We start from the raw sequence: 9865 nt of genomic DNA, 5'->3' as shown, positions 1-9865 counted from the left end.
ACACTATCTTTATCTGTCCATCTCTCCTTTTCTCTATTTATCTCTCCCTCTTTCTCTCTTAATATACATATCTCTATATGTATTGTATATATCTATCTATATCTTCATCTCTCTGTATCCCTCCCCCTCTTTCTCTCCCTCTCTCTCTTTATCTCTCTCCATCCCTCTGTCTCTCTCTTATATGTGCTTGTCTTCTCAATTTAGAGCAGTGTGCCTAACTGCTGGCCCCTTATTACAGTAAAACCTTCAGGAAACTCACAGTTTAACATTCACAAATATATTCTGTCCTTAAGTTATTTTTAATTAAGGCACAATTTTGCCCTCAACAAAGCTTAGCAAAATCCATTTCCACCCATCATTATAGCTGATATAATGAGAGAAATCCCAACAGTGCTGAGTCATTAATTCTGAGGGCAGAAAGCTTAAGGTTTTTCTTGCAGCTACTACATATTGAGGAGGTGAAGTGGCAGATCTTCACAGTTGGTAACTTTTTCCTCCATCACCTTTCTGACTGACTGTTTGCCTTAGTTAGGAGTGTGGTTTTGTGTTCATGTCTTTCCTGTTTAAGTCTCTTTTTGGTTATGTGTTTCTCTGTGTAGCCTTGTTTATTATTTTATTCATTCACATGTTCTAGTTTACTTATCTGTTTTCATGGGTTTGGTTTTGGGTTCTGTGTTGGTTTAAGCTTTGATCTTGTCATGTTTAGGGTTTTGTAGCCTTAAGATTTGTTAGTATCTGCTCGCTCAAGTCAAGTCAAAAAGTCATCTTAGATTCATTACACACAAAGTGAAATATTTCAGGCCTTTTTTGTTTTAATCTTTATAATTGGGGTTTGCAGTTCATGGAAATTAAAAATCCATATCTTAAAATATTACAATAGTAGAATAAAGAATTTATAAACCTTTAATCTCCCAATCTGGTTCAGTGTACACACACACACACACACACACACACACACACAATCATGGGGATTGTACAGTAGGTCATTGCTGAATAGGGCCTATTCATGAAAAGTTGACAGTCTGGAGGATGAGAGGAGAGGCACAAAAGTGACTTGGGTTGCCATGTCATCTGCTGGTGTTGGTCAATGCAGCCGTCTACCAGGAGAATTTAAAGCACTTAATTCTTCCATCTTCCATTCATCTGACAAGCTTTATGGAGATGATGATTTTCTTTTCCAAAACCACCAGTAACTGGTTTTCTGACCATGGTGTTACTGTGCTGGATTAGCCAGATTGTCGAGAGGAAAGTGAGAGACACCAGAACAACAATACAGGCGAGCTGACGGGCCCTATCAAAGCAACGTGGGCTTCCACAACACCTCAGCAGTGCCACAGCCTGATGTGTGTCTCCACGCCACGCCACACTGATGCAGTAATTCGTGCAAAAGGAGCCCCAACCAAGTAATGAGTGCATAAATTAACCTTTTCCATAATTTTTAACTTTTCAGAGGGTCAACTTTTCTTCAGGTATGGCTTACCTGCAAAGCCACAGTTTCTGAACCCAAATCAGTTCTGCTCACATTGCTCACTGCTGCTTTGCACCTCATTTATTCTGTGGCCCTGCATTTCACAAACTCTCGTCTCTGTGTGGTCTGAATTAATAGGGCTCAGTTGGTTGTTTCTGACAGCTGTTCCAGGAGCAAACATCTGGAGTCAATGGAAAGTGAGTCTTAACCCCAGTTTTGATTTAAACAACGGGAGCTTGCAGTTAATGGCACGACTGAGAGCAGCATCAGGTGGGAAGTTATGAGCAGTGGGTTCATTTAAAAATTAAATGCTGCACTGGATGTCAGTGTGACAGACTTTTATAACAGATGTTGCTCTCATATGGCTAATCTGAATAAATAAAGTTACATATCAAAACAGTGTTTACTGATTCATCAGAGGAAACACTTTATTATTCTGCTTCATCCGTCTTAAATAACTGAAAAAGAAGGGAACAGCGCTCCTGTTGTTGTGTTATTTGAGGACTGTAGAGAGACACGACTTGTCATTTTATAGCTCAGAGGCTGTAAATCAACTTCTGCTTCAACTTGATTCAGCACTGGAGGAGCAGAGACATTTCACAGCCCCGTCTGCAGCTGACCTTGTTATGATATGTCAGTGCTGAAGAGCAATATTTTACTTTTATCTATGCTTGTTCTTGTAGCCGACCCGTTTTCAGGCCAGGGGCCTGTATCTGCATCCTGATGAAAGAAGTGTGAGGAAGGGGTTGAGAAGGTGACTGGGGTCATGTGCAATTATATGTGCTTTGCATTTGGTGGCTTTATTGCTGAGGTCTGATAGGTTGGGCCAAGTGACGCAAATTAGTTTGTTTCTATTGGTGGCAGTTAATATATTGAAGAAACAGGGGGAACAGTAGAGGAGAATGGGTTGGAGTATGCTCTTGTACAGTAGTAGGCAGAGTCACTGTTGACAGTGTTTATCAGGATGTCAGTGGTGTCACGATGGGTGATGTGTGGCGAAGGCCGAGGGCCCAAATGCAGGACACGAAGGCTGACAGATACAGTTCAATTATATTTATTAAACAACTATGAGAAAGCACACTTACTGAGAGTGTCTGAGTCTAGAAATTCAACATTCAAAAATCCACATGAACAGGCAGGGTATCAGAAGACGGCACAAAACACAGCACAAGAACATAACAAGCAAACATTTAACAGCAGGTAACGAGCAGGACGGGACCAAGACCAGGTGGAGGCAATCAAGACACAGACACAGTGATCAACAGGGGGAAACGGACAGAACACAGGTTACTCCACAACAAGACAGAACAGATAACTGAACAGAGCAGTGGCCTGTGGCCTGTACTACGAAGCGGGGTAACTGGCTTATCCAGGTAACTTCAGGACGTCGGGTGTAACTTCCCGATTAACCCGTACAACAAAAAGGTGGACAGGTGTTAACCGAGGTCTGTTGCCATGGCAATTTACGCAGTGTTACGTCCCCGCTCGCTAGGGGAGACATAAACATAAACCAGATGTTTTTGGTATGGGTGGAAAGATTTATTGAACAGAGGTAACAACAAAAGTCAAAACAGAAATTGGGCAAGCGGGTGCTGCGTAAAACAAAGAACAAAATAAATGAGGGATTATGAAACTAGCACAAAAAGAATAAACAAAAACCTCTCTAGTCGTGAAAATTGAAACACAGGGAGCGCAGCACCCCTAAACCTAGTGCAACTAAAACAGGTAATTACTAACAGGTGTAAGCAATATCAGTAACAAGTTTCTCCTGGCCCAATTCTGCAGACCAACCACTTAGTTCAAACTAAGGATGTGTTACCGACTCTCAGTAACACACTGACACAACTAACAAGGGAATGGTTTCCACTAAGGACACACACACAGGGTTCAATTTAATGACCAGCACGGAGGCAAACTACATGGAAAATGGTAGCTGCCCCAACACAGCAGCAGTCCAGCCTATTTGAACCGGAGGAAGCTTGAAGGCGGTCTTGCAGGCAGCTCAGGGATTGGAGGAGGGTTGTTACGCCGCTCCAATCGGGGACCTCTGATGTGGGAGGCGGGATCAGCCAGAACTTCCTCAAAAACCAGCCAATCCCCTACCGGAAATCTCAGCCTTATTACCATGTAGGGGAAACACAGCAGCAACAGTGACATACACAAGGGCAGCCGTAACAGCAGCATCTCTAAACTGCTCCGTGCAGGTTTTGTTCGTTGTTAACATGATCAAATAATAAACAAGGCAGGCACTACTAGCACTGGGCAGTCACGCAGACTGTTTCATCAGAGTGTTCAATTAAAGTATGTGGTGACAGGTGTGGGGCTGTCTAGATACTAGAGAGAGGGAAATACAGGGGCATTTAGCAAATGTGCTCTATGTTCTCAAATAATGGTATATGGAAACTCTTTATATAGTATCTGGCCGTACATACAGACAGCTGCTCGCTTTGGGAAAGGTTTTGTACCCTGCACTATAAGAGTGTTAAACTCAAGAAAAGTTAATGATGTCACTTCTGTCTAGATATGTGTACATTGTCTGTATATGTGTACTATATGTAGTTTGTGGGGGACAATAAAGAATGAATGTGAGTCTGAACTCCATATCGCTGAGCTCAATCAGTCTCTTTTCTTTCAACTGAGCAAAAATCTTCCTCTTGTGTCTTCGTGTGTCTACCGTCTCTGTGTTGTGTGTTCCCTATATGTTCATTCGTAAAGTTTCTTGTTTTACTTTGAAGTAGCTCTGTCTTTGGTGTCGTCGTCATGCTTTTACTTGCTGTCTTTATAGTCTCCTTATTGTCTTCACCTGTGCCTCATTATCCTCACGCTTCCTGTGTATATTCGTGGTTGTCTTCCTGTTGTGAGTTGTGATTTGCGTACTCATTGTTTAACTCGTGGATATTTCACCACTGTTTCCCTCAGGGTTGTTCGTAGTGTCACATTTTTAGCAGTATTCTTCATGCCTCTCTTGCTCTGTTGTTTCCCTGTGTCTGCACCATGGCAGAACATAACAGCCTCCCTTCATTTGGCTTCCAGCTAAACACAGAAACAATTTCAAAATTTACATCTTCAAGGCCTTCCACCTACCGCCCCCGCATATAAACAGTAGCAGAGATGATGGGCCCTATTTAAACTCTAGGCCACTCTGTGTTATGGCAGAAAATTGTGTCCTCTTACATTTAATATTTTATGTATGATCTTTTAATATTGTTATTATTACTATTATTGTTATGGCTTATAGATATATATGTATTGTGTTTTTTATTTTTTAACCTTTCCTTCTTCTATCCACCTTATGTTAGTCTGTCCACATTTACTAGGGTTTAAGTCAGAACTGTGAGATTGTTTTGGTGTTTTCCCCCCCTCTCCTGGATTGTTCATTCAAGGACGAGAGAGGATTTCTGTTCCCCAAAACATAGAAACCTAGACTGTGTAAATGATTATGCATTCCTTTGCTCAGGGCCAGACGTTAGTGATTGTCCTAGGAGTAGTGTTGTAGTACTCGAGACCGGTCTTGGTCTTTTTGCAATTTGTCTTTTAAGACCAGTTTTTGATGGTCTTGGTCTCGTCTCGGGCTCGACCGCATTTGTTCTCATTTGTTCGGACATTGAGGATTTTTATTTCAAGACCAGTCAAGACCATAACTTTGGGAATATCAATAAATTGCTTTTGCATTGTCTGATTTTTTAACATCCTAACTTTGATTGGAAGTAAAACATCAAGCTTCAAATGCAACCAATAACCCTAATTAACGACTGTCACCCCTCCCTACGATGCTTACGTTGATTTCAGCTCTTAGTGTTTGTATGTCAATTTGAGAAGTACCTATAATCTCGTCCCACATTTTATTGTGTGCCATGCAATGCAGGGAACTGGTCTTGGTCTTGACTCGGTCTCAGCCTCTAAAAGTCTTGGTCTTGTCTCGGTCTCGATAAACTCTGGTCTTGGTCTTGACTTGGTTTCTGTTTGGGTGGTCTTGCCTACAACACTACCTAGGAGACAGAACCTCTGGTCCAGCTGATTTATGTTGTAGTACTTCTCTGTTTATTCTCTTTTGTTAATAAATTCTTAAAAGTTATTGTAACTCAGTTATTTGCCCGATCCCTCACCAGGAATTTCCATGACATTGATCATCTGATCAAAGCCTTTTATCTCTTGCTGTTTTTAATTTCAATCCAGAGGTGGCCACACTTTTTCAGTTGTAGTTCCTAAACGTCCATCAGATCTGCTGAATGAAAACTTTAATTTCTCCAGCTTTTTTGCCTTTAATTTTGTTTATTTTGGCTTTGTATTATTGATTGATTTTACACATTAATAAGGATAAATTATTCATATACACACTCTGGTGGGGAGATGTCAGAGGTCGGCAGCTGAAAAGTTGCATCAGGTAAGCGCTCTAAAAATAAAAATGTTGGAGACATGATTTTTACCATTAGTGTCAAGCAGCTGTGTTTTTTCGTGTCTTCATGACTCCTGTTCAGTGTTCAACGAGCTGCCAGAAGAGTAATTTAGACTGATTGAAAAAGCAAACCACAGATCAACATTTCACACATAAGATAAATCCTGCCTTTCCTTGACAGACAAAATGATGGATTTTTATTTAAATCACTGGAAATGGCAGGTGCAATGTGTCTCAACATAACAAAGCAGTTTGCATGGTACGTTTGGCCTGTGTTTTATTTTGTTTCCTTTTTAACAAGAACACTAGCGCTTTAACTGTGTTTGTATGCCCACGTAAGCTGCTAATGTTGGCATTCCTGGATAACTAGCTTACCATTCACAATTGGGGCCAGACATAAGCAATGTTATTTACACCGTTAAGAAGAAAAGAAGCGTGCTAGTACTCATTTGAGATGTGTTGAAATGGCTGATCTGATTCACAATTTCATCAAGAGAGCAATTTCAAAGGCACAAGTAATTTCCCCATGGAGCGTTTAAGTGCCAAAGGCCACGTCCAACAGCGTGGGTCAGCTGATGAGCAGTCATTTAAAATTGGTGGCTGATGATGGTGATGTTGTTCTGACTGCTGATGATTATGTTGGTTGATGGATCCAGGATTTATGTTATGCTGCAACTTGATGTATATTGTTTTATGTGGGCTAGTATGTTGGGGTTTTTTGCAATTTGTTCATAGTTTTATTTTTTTTTATGTATATTTGATTGGTAATTTCACATTACTTCATTCTCAGACCTCTTCTGTTCAACATGCTCCCACTAGTTGTGTCATTCAAAGAACATTTCGTTCATTTCTTGTATGTGACTCAGTAGGAACGGGTTGTCTCAGTGAGTAATTCGTTCATTTTCACGCATGCGTGAATAGTCTTGGACTCTTACGTTCACTCGTTACACAGCAGCTGCAAGGTCTCCGTCAGCACAGGGAACAGAATTCATTAGTTCACGACTCTCAACTGTGGGTCTCTGGGTTTGGGTCGTTCATTTGTCACGTGACAGCTCGGCTGCAGGGCTGTAGTAAGCAGGCAGGAAACAGAACTGATTAGTTCACGTGACATCTCGGCTACTGTGGAGCAGGAATTAACTAATTGTTCAGCGCTCACATGGGTCCTCGGAGTCTGTCTTCACTCGGCTGGCTGACCTACTGCCAGCACCGGGGAATGAGAGGCAGGTCTGTTGTCAGGTAACAGTCACTGGACTGACATACAGTATATCTAATATCTATTTTGATCATTTGTGACATTTAATAAAGCATAACGTTATTACAGCGTAGTGATGTCGTGCCAAGTTATAGTTTTAACACAGCTGCACAGTAACTTTAGTTCTACCGGGAGCTGATTTACCACAGAGGTCGTCTCCTCTCCAAAACAAACGACACGGCTCATTAAAACATTAAAACACAGCCACACAGCAACGTTAGTGTTAGCCGTCTGACGTGTTTACAGCTAACAGCTGGTCCGGTTCGCCAGAGAACGCAACTTAACGTGCTGTTGTTTCACAGCTCCTGACTGGTGAACAACCTGCAGTGTTTCAGATTATTATTAAATATGTAAAATTTTAATAAGAGTAAATCTGATGTTAATATATAGATTTTACTCATGGATAGACGTTAGGCTGTTGTATGAATGAGCACTTTATAGATATAGTGATAGTAATTATATATATATATGTGTGTGTATATATATATATATATATATATATATATATATATATATATATATATATATATATATATATGTGTGTGTGTGTGTATATATGTATATGTGTATATATATATATATATATGTATATATATGTCTGGTCTAGTTGTATACTCAGGAAAGATTGTGAAAATGGACGGATTTAGCCGGAGTAGTGGCTTAATCGAATATTGACAACATATTTCTGTAGTTTTTACATGGTTTGAATTTGTTTGTGGCTCCATGGGGCTTTATAGAACCATGATAGAGAAAGATCAAGAGGTGAATTTGTGCTTTATACTTTGTCAATTAGAGCAAGCCAGGCAGCCTTCTGTGTTTGAGAACTGCGCTGTTTTTTTTTTTTAAATCACCCACTGGAGGGCTGCAGCTCCGCAATAACCAGCCTAGTTAAAATGAACGAAATGACACAAAAAAAGATTAGTTCATTTTAATGAACGAGATTTGGTGACTCGAGTCTTTCAAAAGAGTGACTTTTCCCATCAGTAGCTCCCACTTGCTTGGACTATGGAAAACAATATCTCACCATAATTATGCAGATGACACGCAGATTTATATAACGACATCACCATGGGACTATGGTGACGTGAAGGCCAAGCGCAGACACAGGTACCACACAAGCACTGAGTAACTGCATACAACAAACCAGTGATTGGTTGTTCAAAAAAAAATAAAATGGAAAGAAACAGCATCAGTTAAGTATAACCTTTAAAATTACATTAAGCATTTGAGGACTTTTTGCGAATCTTGCATTTCTTTTCAGTCGACTTCAGTCAACTATTGTAATACTGTCTTTACAAGTCGATCCAACAGATGCAGCTGATTCGGAGTCCTCACTAAGACCAGGAGAGGAGTTTTCAGATTTTGTCCCACCGGCTTCCTGTTTGTCAAATAATTTACTTTAGAGCGCTACTGTAGGTTTATAAATGGTTTAGGGCCAAAATAAATTTCTGATCTTCTGCTCTATGATGAACCATCCAAACCTCTCAGGTGGTCTGGGACAGGTCTGCTTTCTGTCCCCAGAGTCCAAATTAAATCCAGAGAGCCAGCATTCAGTTTTAATGCCTCACAGACACCACTGCCTTACACACACTGCATTTTAAGTTAAACTTAGGATTGTTTTTCTTCACATTATGCACAGCATTGTAGCTGCACTGTAATTTTTATTCTTCTGTCGGATTTGTCTTATTGTCATGTGGCATATTTGCATCCATCTCAATTTTTTTACATTGTCTTTTCATATTGCCTTGTGTTTCCTTTATATATTTTCTTAATTCCTTTCTTACGCCAAGCACTTTGAATTGTCTTACTGTGTCTTGTGTTTGGGTCTGTGCGTGCTTCACCTTCCTGCAAGGGAAATCTTCCCTTTGACCAGTAAAGCTTGTAGTTGGAAAAACATCTTTGTTTCCAACAGTGTCTAAAGATATCAGCGAAATTGAAGCAATCAAGGCAGATTTAGAGAAAATGACTTGGCCTCAAATGTAAATAACATTTTAACACAAAATAAGCTCTGAATTCACTGACCAGCATAGATTAAAGAAATAGTCTTGCTTTCTCCTTTAATAAGTTTATATTCTCAACATATATAAAAGTGAAATCATTTTTCACCAGCAGCTGAACCAGTCCGGCTTTGCCACCCAAACGTCTTTTATGTTTCACACACATATTAATCCCAATCCCCAGCAATTACCAGAATAATTATCATTGACTCCCACTCTAATTTAATTTGGAAGTCAGATCTTTAAGTCTTTAAGTCTCTTAAAACGAATTCCCTGGAACATTGATCAGCTATGCAAAGATGTGTGAAGGTGTGCAGCGACGGTGCTGATGAACTATTCAGCTGTGACGTTAAAACTGACAAATTTTTAATTTGATCACACCAAACCTGCTGTTTATCCACCCACCATCCCGCTCTTCTCTCTGTGCCCACATGTACAAACAAACATTTTGTTTTCTTCTACATCTGTTTGTTTTTTGTCCTGTATAATGTTTGAATTAAAGTTGGACTTTTACAGTGTGTACAGACATAACACTTTTGCTCTTAATTGGTTCCAAGCCCTCAGTCACAACCTGGTGATTTGGGGATTACAGGAAGTTTGCATTCAACTTGATATCAGAAAGTTGAGCCAACTTGACCAAGTAAAAACAAGGGAACTATTTGGGAATATTTGGCCTGTACTACGAAGGGAGTTCAACCTACTCCGAGTTAACTCAGGGTTATCAGGCAAACTCAATTAAACGGTACTACAAC

This window comes from Micropterus salmoides, unplaced genomic scaffold (genome assembly GCF_014851395.1).
Source record: "Micropterus salmoides isolate LMB-PRFRI ecotype aquatic unplaced genomic scaffold, ASM1485139v1 Ms_hic_scaffold_6, whole genome shotgun sequence".
Classification (NCBI taxonomy): domain Eukaryota; kingdom Metazoa; phylum Chordata; class Actinopteri; order Centrarchiformes; family Centrarchidae; genus Micropterus; species Micropterus salmoides.
The sequence above is the reverse complement of the archived record's forward strand: the minus strand, read 5'-3'. Positions refer to the sequence as shown.